The sequence below is a fragment of the Entelurus aequoreus genome, linkage group LG18, assembly GCF_033978785.1.
Source record: "Entelurus aequoreus isolate RoL-2023_Sb linkage group LG18, RoL_Eaeq_v1.1, whole genome shotgun sequence".
Taxonomy (NCBI): domain Eukaryota; kingdom Metazoa; phylum Chordata; class Actinopteri; order Syngnathiformes; family Syngnathidae; genus Entelurus; species Entelurus aequoreus.
The window spans coordinates 49,991,791-50,016,152 of record NC_084748.1 but is presented as its reverse complement, the minus strand read 5'-3'; the positions used below and the strand labels follow the sequence as shown (position 1 = coordinate 50,016,152).

The following is a 24,362-nucleotide window of genomic DNA, read 5'->3' as shown; positions in this document are numbered from 1 at the left end:
CAATGGACATTATTTATATAAAATAAACAATGGACGTTATTTGTGTAAAATACACAATGGACATTATTTATATAAAATACACAATGGACATTATTTATGTAAAATACACAATGGACGTTATTCATATAAAATACACAATGGACATTATTTATATAAAATACACAATGGACATTATTTATATAAAATAAACAATGGACGTTATTTGTGTAAAATACACAATGGACATTATTTATATAAAATACACAATGGATGTTATACTTGTGTTGTGTTTATTTTATGTTTATATGTTCAGTCTTACAAACCTAAATGAAGGAAAAAGTGTGTTGAAATCAAAACTTAGGACAAAAGAAGGAACATCAAATCCTCGACAAAACTTCTGGAGCTTCTGTTTCTTCATGCTGTTAACGCTGGGATGGAGTAGCCAGGGCAGAATAGTGAAGTTAATGACAGTGCAGTGTGAAACGTTTATTCAACAGTCCCATTCTGGTGACTGAGTTTCCGCCAAGACCCCCTCCGAGCTCCCCGCGCAAAGACCGAGGCGAGCGTCTTTTTCGACGTGCCTCCACTTTGCCGCACCGGCAGCAGCGAGACGACATCCGCCTCTCCCGAGTCCTGCCCACACTGGACAGGAAATTATTGGAGCGAGAGAGAGGGGGCGTGCACGGGGCGAGCGAGAGGGAGAGAGAGAGGGCGGGAGGGGGGAAAAGGCGCTGGATGCTGGATGGTTGAGGCAGAGCGTCTGCAGCCTCGCTGGATGTTAACACAAAAGACGGAGCTCCAGTGACTTCCCCCACAGACCGGAAGCTGACATGGTGAGTCCGCGTCTTCCTAACCGCCGCTCTCAACTTCCAGCGAGCGCCTGAACGCATCAGCGCCTCGCAACCAATCCCTGGTGCGCCTCAGCCTCCCCGGATTTAGACGCCTGGGTCTGGCTGTGCAGGCTTGGCGTCCGAGAGGATGGAGTCCATTATTGGAGCGTGTTGTCGTGCACATATCCACTGTCGCTGCAGGGCGAGCTGCTTATGATGACACCTTTAAGCCTTGTGTGGTTTTTTGCCTAACCCCCCTCTTTAGAACCCCACTCACAGGGCTTTTCCAGGCGCCCCCCCCCCCCCTATGAATAAGTGAACACCTCTTCTATTTTAGGTGAGCTCTGAAGGGATGTAAAATTGCATGACTGAGGAGGACACGCTGGATTAGTGGGAGGAGTTATCTGCTGCAACCCTCCAATCAAATGACAGCAGCGTGGTTACGCTTGATGAGGCACGTCACGCACGCCTATGAGGGGACGTCGCCGCCCAACTCATGTTTTCACTCTCGCCCGACCATTCGCACGTAAAATCACAATTGTCTGCATGTAGAAAAAAAAAACGGTAAAAAAACGAGTATAAAGTATAAAAACTTATTTTTTTCCTAAATAAACAACTTTCTGTAAGTAAAAAAGATTTGCAAGTATAAAAGCATTTATTTTTTCAATCACAAAAAAAAAAATTCTAAAAAAATGTATTTTTTTCAATTAAAAAAAAACATTCACAATTTTTTTGAAGAAACAACAACAACAAAATTCCGGGAGTCAAACGATTCGCAAGTAAAATGTTCTGTAGTACAAAAAAAAAAAAAACGATTTGCAAGTATAAAATAATTTATTTTTTCAATTACGAAAAAAAATGTGAAAACGTCTTTTTTCAATTGAAAAAACGATTCGCGCGTGAAATCACAATTGTCTGCATGTAGAAAAAAAAACGGAAAAAAAAAACCGATTCTAAAGTATAAAAACGTCTTTTTTCAAAATAAACAACTTTCTGTAAGTAAAAAAGATTTGCAAGTATAAAAGCATTTATTTTTTCAATCACAAAAAAAAAATTCTAAAATAATGTATTTTTTTCAATTAAAAAAAACATTCACAATTTTTTTGAAGAAACAACAACAACAAAATTCCGGGAGTCAAACGATTCGCAAGTAAAATTTTCTGTAGTACAAAAAAAACCAAAAACGATTTGCAAGTATAAAATAATTTATTTTTTTCAATTACGAAAAAAAATGTGATAACGTCTTTTTTCAATTGAAAAAACGATTCACAATTCAACAAAAAAAAAACGATTCGCGCGTAAAATCACAATTGTCTGCATGTAGAAAAAAAAACGAAGAAAAAAAAACGAGTATAAAGTATAAAAACGTCTTTTTTCAAAATAAACAACTTTCTGTAAGTAAAAAAGATTTGCAAGTATAAAAGCATTTATTTTTTCAATCACAAAATTTTTTTTCTAAAATAATGTATTTTTTTCAATTAAAAAAAACATTCACAATTTTTTTGAAGAAACAACAACAACAAAATTCCGGGAGTCAAACGATTCGCAAGTAAAATTTTCTGTAGTACAAAAAAAAAAAAAACGATTTGCAAGTATAAAATAATTTATTTTTTCAATTACGAAAAAAAATGTGAAAACGTCTTTTTTCAATTGAAAAAACGATTCACAATTCAACAAAAAAAAAACGATTTGCGCGTGAAATCACAATTGTCTGCATGTAGAAAAAAAAACGAAAAAGAAAACCGATTCTAAAGTATAAAAACGTCTTTTTTCAAAATAAACAACTTTCTGTAAGTAAAAAAGATTTGCAAGTATAAAAGCATTTATTTTTTCAATCACAAAAAATTTTTTCTAAAAAAATGTATTTTTTTCAATTAAAAAAAACATTCACAATTTTTTTGAAGAAACAACAACAACAACAAAATTCCGGGAGTCAAACGATTCGCAAGTAAAATTTTCTGTAGTACAAAAAAAAAAAAAACGATTTGCAAGTATAAAATAATTTATTTTTTCAATTACGAAAAAAAATGTGAAAACATCTTTTTTCAATTGAAAAAACGATTCACAATTCAACAAAAAAAAAAACGATTTGCGCGTAAAATCACAATTGTCTGCATGTAGAAAAAAAAACAGGAAAAAAAAACGAGTATAAAGTATAAAAACGTCTATTTTCAAAATAAACAACTTTCTGTAAGTAAAAAAGATTTGCAAGTATAAAAGCATTTATTTTTTCAATGACCAAAAAAATTCTGAAAATGTATTTTTTCAATTAAAAAAACTATGCCCAATTTTTAAAAACGATTCACAAGAAAAAAATTTTTTTTGTAAGTACAAAGAAAACAAAAACGATTTGCAAGTATAAAAGCATTTATTTTTTCAATTACAAAAAAGTAAACTGTGAAAACGTCTTTTTTCAATTAAAAAAACGATTCACAATTTAACAAAAACAAAAACTTTTCTGGGAGTCCAAAAACGATTCGCAAGTAAAAAAACAATTTTCTGCATGTAGAAAAAAAAACGAGTATAAAGTATAGAAACGTATTTTTTCAAAATAAACAACTTTCTGTAAGTAAAAAAGATTTGTATATAAGTATAAAAGCATTTGTTTTTTCAATGATGAAAAAAAATTCGGAAAATGTATTTTTTCAATTAAAAAAACGATTCACAATTCTAAAAAAATAAATAAATAAATAAAAACTACTTTTCTGGGAGTAAAAAAACGATTCACAAGAAAATTTTCTGTAGTACAAAAAAACCAAAATGATTTGCAAGTATAAAATAATTTATTTTTTCAGTTACAAAGAAAAAACTGAAAACATATTTTTTCAATTGGAAAAAACGATTCACAATTTAAGAAAAAAATAAATAAAACATTTCTGGGAGTACAAAAACCATTCGCAAGTAAAATAACAATTTTCTGCATGTAGAAAAATAAAAACGATTCCCAAGTTTAAAAGCATTTATTTTTTCAATTCCGAAAAAAATTTGCTATTTTTTTCTATTGAAGAAACGATTCCTAATTTAAAAAGAACAAACAAACAAAACAAAAAAACATTTTTTGGGAGTAAAAAAACAAAAGCATTTATACTTGGGAATCGTTTAGTTTTTTTACTTACAGAATATGCTTCTACATGCAGAAAATTGTTATTTCACTTGCGAATCATTTTTTCAATTACGAAAAATAATTGCAACCGTGAAAACTTATTTTTACAACTGAAAAAACGATTCACAATTTTTTTTTAAAAAACAAACAACAAAAACACATTTTTTGGGAGTAACATAAACGATTCGCAAAAAAATAAACACTTTTCTGTAAGTACAAAAAAATAACGATTTGCAAGTAAAAAAGCATTTATTTTTTCAATTACAAAAAAAAAATGTGAAAATGTATTTTTTCAATTGGAAAAAAGGATTCACAATTTAACAAAAAAATAAATAAAACATTTCTGGGAGTACAAAAATAAAAACGATTCCCAAGTTTAAAAGCATTTATTTTTTCAATTCTCGAAAAAAAATTGCAACTGTGAAACATTTTTTTTTCTATTGAAGAAACGATTTACAATTTAAAAAGAACAAACAAACAAACAAAAAAAAAATTTTTTCTGGGAGTAAAAAAACAAAAGCATTTATACTTGGGAATCGTTTAGTTTTTTTTACTTACAGAATATGCTTCTACATGCAGAAAATTGTTATTTCACTTGCGAATAATTTTTTCAATTACGAAAAATAATTGCAACCGTGAAAACTTATTTTTACAACTGAAAAAACCATTCACAATTTTTTTTTTAAAAACAAACAACAAAAACAAATTTTTTGGGAGTAACATAAACGATTTGCAAAAAAATGAACACTTTTCTGCAAGTACAAAAAATAACGATTTGCAAGTAAAAAAGCATTTATTTTTTCAATTACAAAAAAAAACTGTGAAAATGTATTTTTTCAACTGAAGAAACGATTCACCATTTAAAAAAAACACACTTTTCTGGGAGTAAAAAAAAAACATTCGCAATTAAAATAATTATTTGCATGTAAATTTCATGTTCACACTGAGAAACTTTGTTATTTTTTGTAAATAATCATGAACTTAGAATTTAATGGCAGCAACACATTGCAAAAAATGCATTTTTTACCAGTGTGTTACATGGCCTTTCCTTTTAACAACACTCAGTAAAGGTTTGGGAAGTGAGGAGACACATTTTTGAAGTGGAATTCTTTCCCATTCTTGCTTGATGTACAGCTTAAGTTGTTCAACAGTCCGGGGGTCTCCCTTCTCATATTTTAGACGCCACACATTTTCAATGTCTGGACTACAGGCAGGCCAGTCTAGTACCAGCACTCTTTTACTATGACTGTTGTAACACCTGGCTTGGCATTGTCTTGCTGAAATAAGCAGGGGCGTCAATGATAACAACATATGTTGCTCCAAAAGCTGTATGTACCTTTCAGCATTAATGGTGCCTTCACAGATGTGTAAGTTACCCATGTCTTGGCCACTAATACACCCCCATACCATCACACATGCTGACTTTTACACTTTCACCCTAGAACATGTCTTGGCCACTAATACACCCCCATACCATCACACATGCTGCCTTTTACACTTTCACCCTAGAACAATCCGGATGGTTCTTTTCCTCTTTGGTCCGGAGGACACGACGTCCACAGTTTCCAAAAACAATTTGAAATGTGGACTCGTCAGACCGCAGAACACTTTTCCACTTTGCATCAGTCCATCTTAGATGAGCTCGGGCCCAGCGAAGCCGGCGGAGTTTCTGGGTGTTGTTGATAAATGGCTGTGGCTTTGCATAGTAGAGTTCTAACTTGCACTTACAGATGTAGCGACCAACTGTAGTTACTGACAGTGGTTTTCTGAAGTGTTCCTGAGCCCATGTGGTGATATCCTTTACACACTGATGTGGCTTTTTGATGCAGTAGCGCCTGAGGGATCCAAGGTGTGTAATATCATGGCTTACCTGCAGTGATTTCTCCACATTCTCTCAACCTTTTGATGATATTACGGAGCGTAGATGGTGATATCGCTAAATTCCTTTTTGAGAAAGGTTGTTCTTCAACAATTTGCTCAGGCATTTGTTGACATGTGTGTAGATGTGTGTTTATGTGTGTTTATGAGTTTGTTTTTATGTGTGTTTATGTGTGTTGATGTGTATTTATGTGAGTATATGTGTGTTTATGTGTCTATGTGTGTTTGTGTGTGTTAATGTGTGTAGATGTGTCTTTATGTGTTTGTGTGTTTATGTGCATTTACGTGTGTTTATGTGCATGTATGTGTGTTTATGTGCATTTATGTCAGTTTAAGTGCATTTAAGTGTGTTTACGTGTGCAGATTTGTGTAGATGTGTGTTAATGCGATGATGCGTGTAGGTGCATTTAAGTGCATTTGTGTTATGTGTATGTTTATGTGTGTTAGTGTGCATTTGTGTGTTAATGTGTATGTTTGATTGTTTATGTGTATGTTTATGTGTGGTTATGTGTATGTGTACGTGTATATTTATGTGTGTTTGTGTGTTAATGTGCATTTGTGTGTTTCCGTGTATGTTTATGTGTGTTTATGTGCATTATGTGTTCATGTGTATGTTTGTGTGTTTATGTGAATGTTAACGTGTTTTTTATGTGTATGTTAACGTGTGTGTTTACGTGTTTTGTTATTTGTGTTGATGTGCGTTTATGTGCATGTATGTGTTAATGTGTATGTTAATGGGTGTTTATGTGTTTTTTTATGTGTGTTAATGTGTAGGTTTGTGTGTGTTTATGTCAGTTTAATTGCATTTAGGTGTGTTTATGTGTGCAGATTTGTGTAGATGTGTGTTTATGCGATGGTGTGTGTTTATGTGTGTTTATGTGTGTAGATGTGTGTTTAAGTGCATTTGCGTGTTATACGCATATATGTATGTGTGTTAGTGTCTGTTTTTGTGCATTTGTGTGTATGTTTGTGTGTGTGGTCATGTGTATGTTTATGTATGTTAATGTGCATTGGTGTGTTTATGTGTATGTTTGAGTGTTAGGTGTATGTTTATGTGTGTATGTGTATGTTTATGTGTGTTTGTGTGTTAATGTGCATTTGTGTGTTACCGTGTGTGTTAATGTGTGTTTATGTGCATTATGTGTTCATGTGTATGTTGATGTGTTTGTTTGTGTGTTAATGTGTATGTTAATGTGTGTGTTTATGTGTTTTGTTATTTGTGTTAATGTGCGTTTATGTGCATGTATGTGTTAGTGTGTATGTTAATGTGTGTTTATGTGTTTTTTTTGTGTGTTTATGTTTGTGTGCATGTATGTGTTAATGTGTATGTTAATGTGTGTTTATGTGTTTTTTTTGTGTGTTATGTGCATGTATGTGTTAATGTGTATGTTAATATGTGTTTAAGTGTTTTTTATGTGTGTTTATGTGCATGTATGTGTTAATGTGTGTTTATGTGTTTTTTTATGTGTGTTTATGTGTATGTTTATGTGTGTTTATGTATGTTTATGTCAGTTTAATTGCATTTAGGTGTGTTTATGTGTGCAGATTTGTGTAGATGTGTGTTTATGCGATGGTGTGTGTTTATGTGTGTTGATGTGTGTTTAAGTGCAATTGCGTGTTATATGCATATATTTATGTGTGTTAGTGTGGGTTTTCGTGCATTTGTGTCTATGTTTGTGTGTGTGGTCATGTGTATGTTTATGTGTATGTTTATGTGCATGTTTATGTGTGTTGATGTGCATTGGTGTGTTTATGTGTATGTTTGTGTGTTTAGGTGTATGTTTATGTGTGTATGTGTATGTTTATGTGTGTTTGTGTGTTAATGTGCATTTGTGTGTTTCCGTGTGTGTTTATGTGTGTTTATGTGCATTATGTGTTCATGTGTATGTTGATGTGTTTGTTTGTGTGTTAATGTGTATGTTAATGTGTGTGTTTATGTGTTTTGTTATTTGTGTTAATGTGCGTTTATGTGCATGTATGTGTTAGTGTGTATGTTAATGTGTGTTTATGTGTTTTTTTTGTGTGTTTATGTTTGTGTGCATGTATGTGTTAATGTGTATGTTAATGTGTGTTTATGTGTTTTTTTTGTGTGTTATGTGCATGTATGTGTTAATGTGTATGTTAATATGTGTTTAAGTGTTTTTTATGTGTGTTTATGTGCATGTATGTGTTAATGTGTGTTTATGTGTTTTTTTATGTGTGTTTATGTGTATGTTTATGTGTGTTTATGTATGTTTATGTCAGTTTAATTGCATTTAGGTGTGTTTATGTGTGCAGATTTGTGTAGATGTGTGTTTATGCGATGGTGTGTGTTTATGTGTGTTGATGTGTGTTTAAGTGCATTTGCGTGTTATATGCATATATTTATGTGTGTTAGTGTGGGTTTTCGTGCATTTGTGTCTATGTTTGTGTGTGTGGTCATGTGTATGTTTATGTGTATGTTTATGTGCATGTTTATGTGTGTTGATGTGCATTGGTGTGTTTATGTGTATGTTTGTGTGTTCATGTGCATTTGTGTGTTAATGTGTATGTTAACGTGTGTGTTTGTGTTTTTATGTGTGTTCATGTGTATGTTTATGTGTGTTTATGTGCATTAATGTGTTAATGGGTATGTTTATGTGTATGTTTGTGTGTTTATGTGCATTTGTGTGTTATGTGTATGTTATTATGTGTTTATGTGTATGTTTATGTGTGTTTGTGTGTTTATGTGTATGTGTTGATGTGTGTTTTTGTGTATGTTTATGTGTGTTTATGTGTGTTTATGTCAGTTTAAGTGCATTTAAGTGCGTTTACGTGTGCAGATTAGTGTAGATGTGTGTTTATGCGATGGTGTGTGTTTATGTGTGTTTATGTCAATTTAAGTGCATTTAAGTGCGTTTACGTGTGCAGATTAGTGTAGATGTGTGTTTATGCGATGGTGTGTGTGTTTTACATCCGTCAGCAGTCTCTCACAAACGTGATGACAACGTTTCATTCCCTGCTGGTTGCCAATCACTCATTAAGTACTTTTGCAGCAATTAGACTGAAGTACACACAGCAGATGTGTGTTTGTGTGATGATGTGTGCGAGTGTGATGATGTGTGTTTGTGTGATGATGTGTGATGTGTGTTTGTGTGATTATGTGTGTTTGTGTGATGATGTGTGTTTGAGTGATGTGTGTTTGTGTGATGATGTGTGTTTGTGTGATGATGTGTGTTTGAGTGATGTGTGTTTGTGTGATGATGTGTGTTTGTGTGATGATGTGTGTTTGAGTGATGATGTGTGTTTGTGTGATGATGTGTGTTTGTGTGATGATGTGTGTTTGAGTGATGTGTGTTTGTGTGATGATGTGTGATGTGTGTTTGTGTGATGATGTGTGTTTGAGTGATGTGTGTTTGTGTGATGATGTGTGTTTGTGTGATGATGTGTGTTTGAGTGATGATGTGTGTTTGTGTGATGATGTGTGTTTGAGTGATGTTGTGTGTTTGTGTGATGATGTGTGTTTGTGTGATGATGTGTGTTTGAGTGATGTTGTGTGTTTGAGTGATGTTGTGTGTTTGTGTGATGATGTGTGTTTGAGTGATGTTGTGTGTTTGAGTGATGTTGTGTGTTTGTGTGATGATGTGTGTTTGTGTGATGATGTGTGTTTGTGTGATGATGTGTGTTTGAGTGATGTTGTGTGTTTGTGTGATGATGTGTTTGTGTGATGATGTGTGCGAGTGCATATGTGTGTTCATGTGCAGATGTGTGTGTAGCATGTTGTCATGTAGAAAGGTAAAGGTTTATTTGACGTTGGTGCAGAAGGTTTGTCAGCTAAATGATTTGATGACGTTGTTAGAGACATAATGTTGTACATAATGTTGTACATAATGTTGTACATAAAGTTGTACATAATGTTGTACATAATGTTGTACATAATGTTGTACATAATGTTGTACATAAGGTTGTGCATAGTGGTGTACAGAATGTTGTACAGAGGGTTGTACATAATGTTGTACATAATGTTGTACATAATGTTGTACATAAAGTTGTACATAATGTTGTACATAATGTTGTGCAGAATGTTGTACATAATGTTGTACATAAGGTTGTGCATAGTGGTGTACAGAATGTTGTACAGAGGGTTGTACATAATGTTGTACTTAATGTTGTACATAATGTTGTGCAGAATGTTGTACATAATGTTGTACATAATGTTGTACATAATGTTGTACAGAATGTTGTACAGAGGGTTGTACATAATGTTGTACATAATGTTGTACAGAATGTTGTACAGAGGGTTGTACATAATGTTTTACATAATGTTGTACATATGTTGTACATAATGTTGTACATAATGTTGTAGAGAATGTTGTACATAATGTTGTTCAGCATGTTGTAAATAATGTTTTACATAATGTTGTACATAATGTTGTACATAGTGTTGTACATAATGTTGTACAGAGGGTTGTACATAATGTTGTACATAAAGTTGTACATAATGTTGTACATAGTGTTGTACAGAATGTTGTACAGAGGGTTGTACATAGTGTTGTACAGAATGTTGTACAGAGGGTTGTACATAATGTTGTACATAAAGTTGTACATAATGTTGTACAGACTGTTGTACATAATGTTGTACATAATGTTGTACATAAGGTTGTGCATAGTGGTGTACAGAATGTTGTACAGAGGGTTGTACATAATGTTGTACTTAATGTTGTACATAATGTTGTGCAGAATGTTGTACATAATGTTGTACATAATGTTGTACATAATGTTGTACAGAATGTTGTACAGAGGGTTGTACATAATGTTGTACATAATGTTGTACAGAATGTTGTACAGAGGGTTGTACATAATGTTTTACATAATGTTGTACATATGTTGTACATAATGTTGTACATAATGTTGTAGAGAATGTTGTACATAATGTTGTTCAGCATGTTGTAAATAATGTTTTACATAATGTTGTACATAATGTTGTACATAGTGTTGTACATAATGTTGTACAGAGGGTTGTACATAATGTTGTACATAAAGTTGTACATAATGTTGTACATAGTGTTGTACAGAATGTTGTACAGAGGGTTGTACATAGTGTTGTACAGAATGTTGTACAGAGGGTTGTACATAATGTTGTACATAAAGTTGTACATAATGTTGTACAGACTGTTGTACAGAATGTTGTACATAATGATGTACATAATGTGGTAGAGAATGTCGTACAAAGTGTTGTACATAATGTTGTACAGAATGTTGTACATAATGATGTACATAATGTTGCAGAGAATGTTGTACAAAGTGTTGTACATAATGTTGTACATAATGTTGTACAGAATGTTGTACATAATGATGTACATAATGTTGTAGAGAAAGTTGTACAAAGTGTTGTACATAATGTTGTACATAAAGTTGTACATAATGATGTACATAATGTTGCAGAGAATGTTGTACAAAGTGTTGTACAGAATGTTGTACAGAATGTTGTACATAATGATGTACATAAAGTTGTACAAAATGTTGTACATAATGTTGTACATAGTGTACAGAATGTTGTACAGAGGGTTGTACATAATGTTGTACATAAAGTTGTACATAATGTTGTACAGACTGTTGTACAGAATGTTGTACATAATGATGTACATAATGTTGTAGAGAATGTCGTACAAAGTGTTGTACATAATGTTGTACAGAAAGTTGTACATAATGATGTACATAATGTTGCAGAGAATGTTGTACAAAGTGTTGTACAGAATGTTGTACAGAATGTTGTACATAATGATGTACATAAAGTTGTACATAATGTTGTACATAATGTTGTACAGAGGGTTGTACATAATGTTGTAGAGAATGTTGTACAAAGTGTTGTACATAATGTTGTACATAAAGTTGTACATAATGTTGTACATAATGTTGTACATAATGTTGTACATAATGTTGTAGAGAATGTCGTACATAATGTTGTACATAATGTTGTACAGAATGTTGTACATAATGTTGTACATAATGTTGTAGAGAATGTCGTACATAGTGTTGTACATAATGTTGTACATAATGTTGTACATAAAGTTGTACATAATGTTGTACATAAAGTTGTACATTGTGTTGTGCAGAATGATAAATCATCTTTATGGTGCAATCAGCAAAATGACTTTCTCCCGTTGCCATGGCAACCCCCAATACTTCACAGGTCTATAAGCAGCTTTTTCACAACTGGAATGAAGATCATTTTGAAAGCTTTTTATGCTTTGAATATTTGACAAAGACAATATTTAATATTTCATCGTGTTGTTGACGTCCACTGAGTCACTAAAGTCAGTCTGGTGGAGTTTTTAGCAGACGTGACTCATCCTGAGCGGCAACCTGGGAGTCCATCTTTGTATTCTGTGTTTGCATCCACCAACACTTGGTAGAGGTCTGGCTCCACCATGGACCAACACTTGGTAGAGGTCTGGCTCCACCATGGACCAACACTTGGTAGAGGTCTGGCTCCACCATGGACCAACACTTGGTAGAGGTCTGGCTCCACCATGGACCAACACTTGGTAGAGGTCTGGCTCCACCATGGACCAACACTTGGTAGAGGTCTGGCTCCACCATGGACCAACACTTGGTAGAGGTCTGGCTCCACCATGGCCCAACACTTGGTAGAGGTCTGGCTCCACCATGGACCAACACTTGGTAGAGGTCTGGCTCCACCATGGACCACCACTTGGTAGAGGTCTGGCTCCACCATGGACCAACACTTGGTAGAGGTCTGGCTCCACCATGGACCAACACTTGGTAGAGGTCTGGCTCCACCATGGACCAACACTCGGTAGAGGTCTGGCTCCACCATGGACCAACACTTGGTAGAGGTCTGGCTCCACCATGGACCAACACTTGGTAGAGGTCTGGCTCCACCATGGACCAACACTTGGTAGAGGTCTGGCTCCACCATGGACCAACACTTGGTAGAGGTCTGGCTCCACCATGGACCAACACTTGGTAGAGGTCTGGCTCCACCATGGACCAACACTTGGTAGAGGTCTGGCTCCACCATGGACCAACACTTGGTAGAGGTCTGGCTCCACCATGGCCCAACACTTGGTAGAGGTCTGGCTCCACCATGGACCAACACTTGGTAGAGGTCTGGCTCCACCATGGACCACCACTTGGTAGAGGTCTGGCTCCACCATGGACCAACACTTGGTAGAGGTCTGGCTCCACCATGGACCAACACTTGGTAGAGGTCTGGCTCCACCATGGACCAACACTCGGTAGAGGTCTGGCTCCACCATGGACCAACACTTGGTAGAGGTCTGGCTCCACCATGGACCAACACTTGGTAGAGGTCTGGCTCCACCATGGACCAACACTTGGTAGAGGTCTGGCTCCACCATGGACCAACACTCGGTAGAGGTCTGGCTCCACCATGGACCAACACTTGGTAGAGGTCTGGCTCCACCATGGACCAACACTCGGTAGAGGTCTGGCTCCACCATGGACCAACACTTGGTAGAGGTCTGGCTCCACCATGGACCAACACTCGGTAGAGGTCTGGCTCCACCATGGACCAACACTTGGTAGAGGTCTGGCTCCACCATGGACCAACACTCGGTAGAGGTCTGGCTCCACCATGGACCAACACTTGGTAGAGGTCTGGCTCCACCATGGACCAACACTTGGTAGAGGTCTGGCTCCACCATGGACCAACACTTGGTAGAGGTCTGGCTCCACCATGGACCAACACTTGGTAGAGGTCTGGCTCCACCATGGACCAACACTTGGTAGAGGTCTGGCTCCACCATGGCCCAACACTTGGTAGAGGTCTGGCTCCACCATGGACCAACACTTGGTAGAGGTCTGGCTCCACCATGGACCAACACTTGGTAGAGGTCTGGCTCCACCATGGACCAACACTTGGTAGAGGTCTGGCTCCACCATGGACCAACACTGGGTGGAGGTCTGGCTCCACCATGGACCAACACTTGGTAGAGGTCTGGCTCCACCATGGTACAACACTTGGTAGAGGTCTGGCTCCACCATGGCCCAACACTTGGTAGAGGTCTGGCTCCACCATGGACCAACACTTGGTAGAGGTCTGGCTCCACCATGGACCAACACTTGGTAGAGGTCTGGCTCCACCATGGTACAACACTTGGTAGAGGTCTGGCTCCACCATGGCCCAACACTTGGTAGAGGTCTGGCTCCACCATGGTACAACACTTGGTAGAGGTCTGGCTCCACCATGGCCCAACACTTGGTAGAGGTCTGGCTCCACCATGGACCAACACTTGGTAGAGGTCTGGCTCCACCATGGACCAACACTTGGTAGAGGTCTGGCTCCACCATGGACCAACACTTGGTAGAGGTCTGGCTCCACCATGGACCAACACTTGGTAGAGGTCTGGCTCCACCATGGACCAACACTTGGTAGAGGTCTGGCTCCACCATGGACCAACACTTGGTAGAGGTCTGGCTCCACCATGGACCAACACTTGGTAGAGGTCTGGCTCCACCATGGACCAACACTTGGTAGAGGTCTGGCTCCACCATGGACCAACACTTGGTAGAGGTCTGGCTCCACCATGGACCAACACTTGGTAGAGGTCTGGCTCCACCATGGACCAACACTTGGTAGAGGTCTGGCTCCACCATGGACCAACACTTGGTAGAGGTCTGGCTCCACCATGGACCAACACTTGGTAGAGGTCTGGCTCCACCATGGACCAACACTTGGTAGAGGTCTGGCTCCACCATGGACCAACACTTGGTAGAGGTCTGGCTCCACCATGGACCAACACTTGGTAGAGGTCTGGCTCCACCATGGACCAACACTTGGTAGAGGTCTGGCTCCACCATGGACCAACACTTGGTAGAGGTCTGGCTCCACCATGGACCAACACTTGGTAGAGGTCTGGCTCCACCATGGACCAACACTTGGTAGAGGTCTGGCTCCACCATGGACCAACACTTGGTAGAGGTCTGGCTCCACCATGGACCAACACTTGGTAGAGGTCTGGCTCCACCATGGACCAACACTTGGTAGAGGTCTGGCTCCACCATGGACCAACACTTGGTAGAGGTCTGGCTCCACCATGGACCAACACTTGGTAGAGGTCTGGCTCCACCATGGACCAACACTTACTACATGATATATATTCTTGCAGTGTGTATATTGTACATATTACATATTGTTATGAAGGTGTCTGTTACTACATGATATATATATACTTGCAGTGTGTATATTGTACATATTACATATTGTTATGAAGGTGTCTGTTACTACATGATATATATACTTGCAGTGTGTATATTGTACATATTACATATTGTTATGAAGGTGTCTGTTACTACATTATATATATACTTGCAGTGTGTATATTGTACATATTACATATTGTTATGAAGGTGTATGTTACTACATTATATATATACTTGCAGTGTGTATATTGTACATATTACATATTGTTGTGAAGGTGTCTGTTACTACATTATATATATATACTTGCAGTGTGTATATTGTACATATTGTTATGAAGGTGTATGTTACTACATGATATATATACTTGCAGTGTGTATATTGTACATATTACATATTGTTATGAAGGTGTCTGTTACTACATTATATATATACTTGCAGTGTGTATATTGTACATATTACATATTGTTATGAAGGTGTGTGTTACTACATGATATATATACTTGCAGTGCGTATATTGTACATATTACATATTGTTATGAAGGTGTCTGTTACTACATTATATATATACTTGCAGTGTGTATATTGTACATATTACATATTGTTATGAAGGTGTCTGTTACTACATTATATATATACTTGCAGTGTGTATATTGTACATATTACATATTGTTGTGAAGGTGTCTGTTACTACATTATATATATACTTGCAGTGTGTATATTGTACATATTACATATTGTTATGAAGGTGTCTGTTACTACATGATATATATACTTGCAGTGTGTATATTGTACATATTACATATTGTTATGAAGGTGTCTGTTACTACATTATATATATACTTGCAGTGTGTATATTGTACATATTACATATTGTTATGAAGGTGTCTGTTACTACATGATATATATACTTGCAGTGTGTATATTGTACATATTACATATTGTTATGAAGGTGTCTGTTACTACATTATATATATACTTGCAGTGTGTATATTGTACATATTACATATTGTTATGAAGGTGTGTGTTACTACATGATATATATACTTGCAGTGCGTATATTGTACATATTACATATTGTTATGAAGGTGTCTGTTACTACATTATATATATACTTGCAGTGTGTATATTGTACATATTACATATTGTTATGAAGGTGTCTGTTACTACATTATATATATACTTGCAGTGTGTATATTGTACATATTACATATTGTTGTGAAGGTGTCTGTTACTACATTATATATATACTTGCAGTGTGTATATTGTACATATTACATATTGTTATGAAGGTGTCTGTTACTACATGATATATATACTTGCAGTGTGTATATTGTACATATTACATATTGTTATGAAGGTGTCTGTTACTACATGATATATATACTTGCAGTGTGTATATTGTACATATTACATATTGTTGTGAAGGTGTCTGTTACTACATGATATATATACTTGCAGTGTGTATATTGTACATATTACATATTGTTATGAAGGTGTATGTTACTACATTATATATATACTTGCAGTGTGTATATTGTACATATTACATATTGTTGTGAAGGTGTCTGTTACTACATTATATATATATACTTGCAGTGTGTATATTGTACATATTGTTATGAAGGTGTATGTTACTACATGATATATATACTTGCAGTGTGTATATTGTACATATTACATATTGTTATGAAGGTGTCTGTTACTACATTATATATATACTTGCAGTGTGTATATTGTACATATTACATATTGTTATGAAGGTGTCTGTTACTACATTATATATATACTTGCAGTGTGTATATTGTACATATTACATATTGTTATGAAGGTGTCTGTTACTACATGATATATATACTTGCAGTGCGTATATTGTACATATTACATATTGTTATGAAGGTGTCTGTTACTACATTATATATATACTTGCAGTGTGTATATTGTACATATTACATATTGTTATGAAGGTGTCTGTTACTACATTATATATATACTTGCAGTGTGTATATTGTACATATTACATATTGTTATGAAGGTGTCTGTTACTACATGATATATATACTTGCAGTGCGTATATTGTACATATTACATATTGTTATGAAGGTGTCTGTTACTACATTATATATATACTTGCAGTGTGTATATTGTACATATTACATATTGTTATGAAGGTGTCTGTTACTACATGATATATATACTTGCAGTGTGTATATTGTACATATTACATATTGTTATGAAGGTGTCTGTTACTACATTATATATATACTTGCAGTGTGTATATTGTACATATTACATATTGTTATGAAGGTGTGTGTTACTACATGATATATATACTTGCAGTGCGTATATTGTACATATTACATATTGTTATGAAGGTGTCTGTTACTACATTATATATATACTTGCAGTGTGTATATTGTACATATTACATATTGTTATGAAGGTGTCTGTTACTACATTATATATATACTTGCAGTGTGTATATTGTACATATTACATATTGTTGTGAAGGTGTCTGTTACTACATTATATATATACTTGCAGTGTGTATATTGTACATATTACATATTGTTATGAAGGTGTCTGTTACTACATGATATATATACTTGCAGTGTGTATATTGTACATATTACATATTGTTATGAAGGTGTCTGTTACTACATGATATATATACTTGCAGTGTGTATATTGTACATATTACATATTGTTGTGAAGGTGTCTGTTACTACATGATATATATACTTGCAGTGTGTATATTGTACATATTACATATTGTTATGAAGGTGTATGTTACTACATTATATATATACTTGCAGTGTGTATTTTGTACATATTACATATTGTTGTGAAGGTGTCTGTTACTACATGATATATATACTTGCAGTGTGTATATTGTACATATTACATATTGTTGTGAAGGTGTCTGTTACTACATGATATATATACTTGCAGTGTGTATATAAAAGGTTGGTGGAGGGTTTTGAAGTTGGTTTACAGTTTCCAGTGAAGAATATGTTAATATTTGGGGTTTGCTGTTTGTTATTTACAAAGAGTGGATGGCTGCACCATATGTAGCCATCAATAACAATAAATGAGTTGAAGTGTGTGTGTGTGTGTGTGTGTGTGTGTGTGTGTGTGTGTGTGTGTGTGTGTGTGTGTGTGTGTGTGTGTGTGTGTGTGTGTGTGTGTGTGTGTGTGTGTGTGTGTGTGTGTGTGTGTGTGTGTGTGTGTGTGTGTGTGTTCTTGTATTTCTAGCCTTCTTGAGACATGAAGAAGGAAAAGTATCTTCCAAGTGATGACATAAATCATGGTCCCAATAACATTGCATCTAATAGAGAGCCAAACACTAGAGTCCGTGAACATTGCACCAAAGTCAGGATTTTTTTTTTACTGAATGTGCACACAAGAGTAAACATTGACAGGTGCAAAGGCAGCAATATATGATAAAACAAGACGGCAGCTAAATAAGGACTTCCCTATTCATCCCCCCTCTGGTCAACATATGAAATAACAAGTGTGTGTAAGAAATTGAAATATGCCCCCTTTGGCCAAAATGTATTTAAAAAAAATGTATATAGAGACAAACTGTAATAACTTGAAGTAAATAATGAAGATTAAAAAACAATTACAAAAAAAATAAAATAAATAAACTAAAGGGTGGTCCTAAAGAGGGAGGCATTTTTCTCAGGTCTCAAGAAGGTAAGAAATACAAGTGTGTGTGTGTGTGTGTGTTCCTGTATTTCTAGCCTTCTTGAGACATGAAGAAGGAAAAGTATCTTCCATATGAGGAGGTGTGAACAAGTGATGACATAAATCAATAACATTGCATCTAATAGAGAGCCAAACACTAGAGTCCGTGAACATTGCTCCAAAGTCAGGATTTTTTGTTAATTCAATGTGCACACAAAAATAAAGTTTGACAGGTGCAAAGGCAGCAATATATGATAAAACAAGACGGCAGCTAAAGAGGGACTTCCCTATTCATCCCCCCTCTGGTCAACATATGAAATAACAAGTGTGTGTAAGAAATTGAAATATGCCCCCTTTGGCCAAAATGTTGTTTTTTTAAATGTATATAGAGACAAACTGTAATAACTTGAAGTAAATAATGAAGATTAAAAAACAATTACAAAAAAAATAAAAAAATAAAATAAAGGGTGGTCCTAAAGAGGGAGGCATTTTTCTCAGGTCTCAAGAAGGTAAGAAATACAAGAATGTGTGTGTGTGTGTGTGTGTGTGTGTGTGTTTTCCTGTATTTCTAGCCTTCTTGAGACATGAAGAAGGAAAAGTATCTTCCATATGAGGAGGTGTGAACAAGTGATGACATAAATCAATAACATTGCATCTAATAGAGAGCCAAACACTAGAGTCCGTGAACATTGCTCCAAAGTCCGGATTTTTTGTTGATTCAATGTGCACACAAAAATAAAGTTTGACAGGTGCAAAGGCAGCAATATATGATAAAACAAGACGGCAGCTAAAGAGGGACTTCCCTATTCATCCCCCTCTGGTCAACATATGAAATAACAAGTGTGTGTAAGAAATTGAAATATGCCCCCTTTGGCCAAAATGTATTTTTTAAAAAAATGTATATAGAGACATACTGTAATAACTTGAAGTAAATAATGAAGATTAAAAAACAATTACAAAAAAAAATTAAAAAAAATAAAATAAAGGGTGGTCCTAAAGAGGGAGGCATTTTTCTCAGGTCTCAAGAAGGTAAGAAATACAAGAATGTGTGTGTGTGTGTGTTCCTGTATTCCTTACCTTCTTGAGACATGAAGAAGGAAAAGTATCTTCCATATGAGGAGGTGTGAACAAGTGATGACATAAATCAATAACATTGCATCTAATAGAGAGCCAAACACTAGAGTCCGTGAACATTGCTCCAAAGTCCGGATTTTTTGTTGATTCAATGTGCACACAAAAATAAAGTTTGACAGGTGCAAAGGCAGCAATATATGATAAAAACAAGACGGCAGCTAAAGAGGGACTTCCCTATTCATCCCCCTCTGGTCAACATATGAAATAACAAGTGTGTGTAAAAAATCGAAATGTGTCCCCTTTGGCCAAAATGAATTAAATACATTTGTAAATAGAGACATACTGTAATAACTTCAAGTAAATAATGAAGATTAAAAAACAATTACAAAAAATTTTTTAAAAAAATAAAAGCTTACCTTTTTTATATTTGCATAGTATGTATATATTATTAATGTTGTAAATACACTTCTTTATAAAGGCTGGTCCTAAAGAGGGAGGCATTTTACTCTGGTACCAAGAATGTCAGAAATACAAGAGTGTGTGTGTGTGTGTGTGTGTGTGTGTGTGTGTGTGTGTGTGTGTGTGTGTGTGTGTGTGTGTGTGTGTGTGTGTGTGTGTGTGTGTGTGTGTGTGTGTGTGTGTGTGTGTGTGTGTGTGTGTGTGTGCGCCACTGCAGCTGTTCCTCCTTTCAGAGGGATTAAGTTTCACAAGATGTGATGGATGCCAGTGTCTGCCGCGCCAGCTGTGTGTGTGTGTGTGCGTGTGTGCGTGTGTGTGTGTGTAAGTGTGTGTGTGTGTAAGTGTGTGCGCGTGTGTGTGTCAGCGCATTTCGGCATTTTAGTGCCCCGTGCCGCACACGTGTGGCTCTACAGTAAGTGTGGTGTCACCCCAAGACCGAGGGCCGGGTCAGGTGAGGAGCGCTGATATTTGGAGTCTTCCTGGTCATTGTAGCCACGCCCCCTTGGCTTCCCGCAGACCACACCGACGCACTAAAGTGAGGAACACCAAGGAACAAACAAAGCGGACGCTAATATTTTGGTACCGGTACCAAAAGTATTTCCATACTTTTCTAAAAACAAGTAAACTTGGGAGTATTTCTTTTCGAGAGAAAGTGGGACTATTCCATCCAGTTCCGATTCCTGGGATTCAGAACCGGTTCTTGAGCCAAACTGACTCTTGCAATGTGTTATTGGGAGTAATAGTTGTAAAGAAACATTTTAAAGCAGGTGACCGGTTAGGAAAGTAAACATAAGCGCTTTAAAAAGTGATTCTTATAAAATAAGTATTTCATAAATATATTTTTAGAAACACTATGAGTCGATTTAGAATCGAGACTAATCACGATTTGTATGTGAATTTCTTTTTGATGCGTGCACATCCTCAGCATGAAGCAGAGGGGGCGGAGCTACCATGCCCATATAAGTACGTCCGGCAATCTGTGACCTCATTGACTCCCCAACGTTGAGAAAAACAAACTCCAAATCCCATTTGGCGTTGATGGAGTACGCAACATCGTAACAAGGTCATTCCTGTGAGAATCCTGCGTGTGAGCGACGCATGAAGGGTTGGCTCACTTATGCAGGACTCGCTGCTCAAACAGCCACCAGGTGGCACCTGTGAGCAGATAATACCGGATCATCTCTGTCTCTTGGGGAGATGTCGAGCCTGGACTTTATTGACGGTGTATAATGTGAGCGATACGTCTCACTCGTTATTGATAGTGTCCGGCTTTCAGAGCGGGAAATTGAAGTATCGAAAGAGCAATAAAAAAAAGTGACATGTCAATTTCAAGACCAGCCTGCTGCCAAAGTCGCGAGCCGAGCCAAACAATGACAATGAAAAGGGGGAGGGGTTTAAATCAGTCAAAACACGAATGGCGGCCAAGTGGAGCGACGTGAATTCTTGTCTTCAAACACGCTGAGTCAGCACTTCTGCACACCTGGAACATGAATGAAAGATTAGATGCAGCATGTCCTCACATTACATAGTAGTAATATATACACACACCATTTGTATATTTATATTAGATACATTTAGCACAACATAAGTGATATATGCACACATTTTATTAAACAACATTACTTTTAAATTTATATTATATACATTTAGCACATTAGACAGAATAAGTAATATATGTACACATTTTATCAAACAACCTTATTTTTATATTTATATTATATAAATTCAGCACAATATTGCACACAATAAGTAATATATATACAAATGTTATTAAACAACCTTATTTTTATATTAATATTAGATACATTTAGCACAATATTGCACAAATAAGTAATATATGCACACATTTTATTAAACAACCTTTTTTTTTATATTTATACTAAATACATTTAGCACAATATTGCACAAAATAAGTAATATCTGTGCACATTTTATTAAACAACCTTATTTTTATATTGATATTAGATACATTTAGCACAATATTAGACGGAATAAGTAATATATGCACACATTTTATTAAACATTATTTTATATTTATATTATATAAATGTAGCACAATATTGCACAAATAAGTAATATATGTACACATTTTACTAAACATTATTTTATATTTATATTATATAAATGTAGCACAATATTGCACAAATAAGTAATATATGCACACATTTTATTAAACAACATTATTTATATATTTATATTATATAAATGTAGCACAATATTGCACAAATAAGTAATATATGCACACATTTTATTAAACAACATTATTTATATATTTATATTATATAAATGTAGCACAATATTGCACAAATAAGTAATATATGCACATATTTTATTAAACAACATTATTTTTATATTTATATTATATAAATGTAGCACAATATTGCACAAATAAGTAATATATGCACACATTTTACTAAACATTATTTTATATTTATATTATATAAATGTAGCACAATATTGCACAAATAAGTAATATTTGCACACATTTTATTAAACAACATTATTTATATATTTATATTATATAAATGTAGCACAATATTGCACAAATAAGTAATATATGCACACATTTTATTAAACAACATTATTTATATATTTATATTATATAAATGTAGCACAATATTGCACAAATAAGTAATATATGCACACATTTTATTAAACAACCTTCTTTTTATACTTATATAAATTTAGCACAATATTACAAAAATAAGTAATATATGTACACATTTTATCAAACAACATCATTTTTATATTTATATGATACAAAATTAGCACAATATTGCACAAAATAAGTAATTTATGCACACATTTTATTAAACAACCTTCTTTTTATATTTATATCATATAAGTGTAGCACAATATTAGACAGAATAAGTAATATATGCACACATTTTATTAAACAACCTTATATTTATATTATATAAATTTAGCACAATATTAGACAGAATAAGTAATATATGTACACATTTTATTAACAACAATATTTGTATATTTATATTTTATAAATGTAGCACAATATTGCACAAATAAGTAATATATGCACACATTTTATTTAACAACCTTATTTTTTATATTTATAGTATATAAATTTAGCACAATATTAGACAGAATAAGTAATATATGTACACATGTCATTAAAAAAAACTTATTTTATATTTATATTATATACATTTAGCACAATATTGCACAAAATAAGTAGTATATGCACACATTTTATCAAACAACCTTATTTTTATATTTATATTGGACACATTTAGCACAATATTGCACAAATAAGTAATATATATGCACATTTTATTAAACAACCTTATTTTTATATTAATATTATATAAATTTAGCACAATATTGCACAAAAAAAGTAATATATGTACACATTTTATTAAATAACATTAGTTTTATATTTATATTATATAAATGTAGCACAATACTGCACAAATAAGTAATATATGCACACACATTTGATCAAACAACCTTATTTTTCTATTTATATTATATACATTTAGCACAATATTGCACAAATAAGTAATAAATGCACACATTTTATTAAACAACATTATTTTGTATCATATTATATACATTTTACACAATATTGGACAGAATAAGTAAAATGTGTACACATTTTATGAAACATTATTTTGTATTATATTATATACATTTTACACAATATTGGATGGAATAAGTAGTGCATTAATTCATGATGCTAAGCTCAGTGTGCAGTAAGTTGAATGATGCGGACACGTTTGTTACTGGACACGTTCTAATACGCTTCGACCTTGGAGACTTTGTATGTGTAAGTAATATGCAACTATAATGATTTGATACGTGTTTATATTGACGAATGTGCTGTTTCATTGTTCAAAGATTATTACCTTGTATGCTATTGTGTGCTTAGCTGTTGTGTAGCTGTTAGCTCCTAGTAGCCTATAGCCTAGCATGTTTACCTTTTGCAAATGACTTTAGTGAAATAGAGGAAAATGTGTCTTTTGGAGGACGTTTAGATGGTAACTGTCTGTTAACTTTCTACAAGTAACCACTCTGCTTGTATCGCACATGATATCACACACAAGTAAACACTCTGCAGGACTGCTTGTATCGCACATGATATCACACACAAGTAAACACTTTGCAGGACTGCTTGTATCGCATATGATATCACACACAAGTAAACACTCTGCAAGACTGCTTGTGTCGCACATGATATCACACA

General features: G+C 34.7%; 1 protein-coding gene across 3 annotated transcripts in view; it reads left to right on the top strand.

The window, feature by feature from the left end:
* Positions 1-24,362, top strand: part of LOC133634240 (receptor-type tyrosine-protein phosphatase delta-like) — a 643,216-nt gene that overhangs the window by 331,034 nt on the left and 287,820 nt on the right. The window contains exon 1 of one of the 3 annotated variants that reach the window (XM_062027361.1): positions 732-812. The exons of the other annotated variants lie outside the window; for them this stretch is intronic. The gene's annotated coding sequence lies outside the window, so the exon portion shown is untranslated. Of the gene's footprint in view, positions 1-731; positions 813-24,362 lie in introns of those variants that run through there. 3 annotated transcript variants of the gene reach the window in all.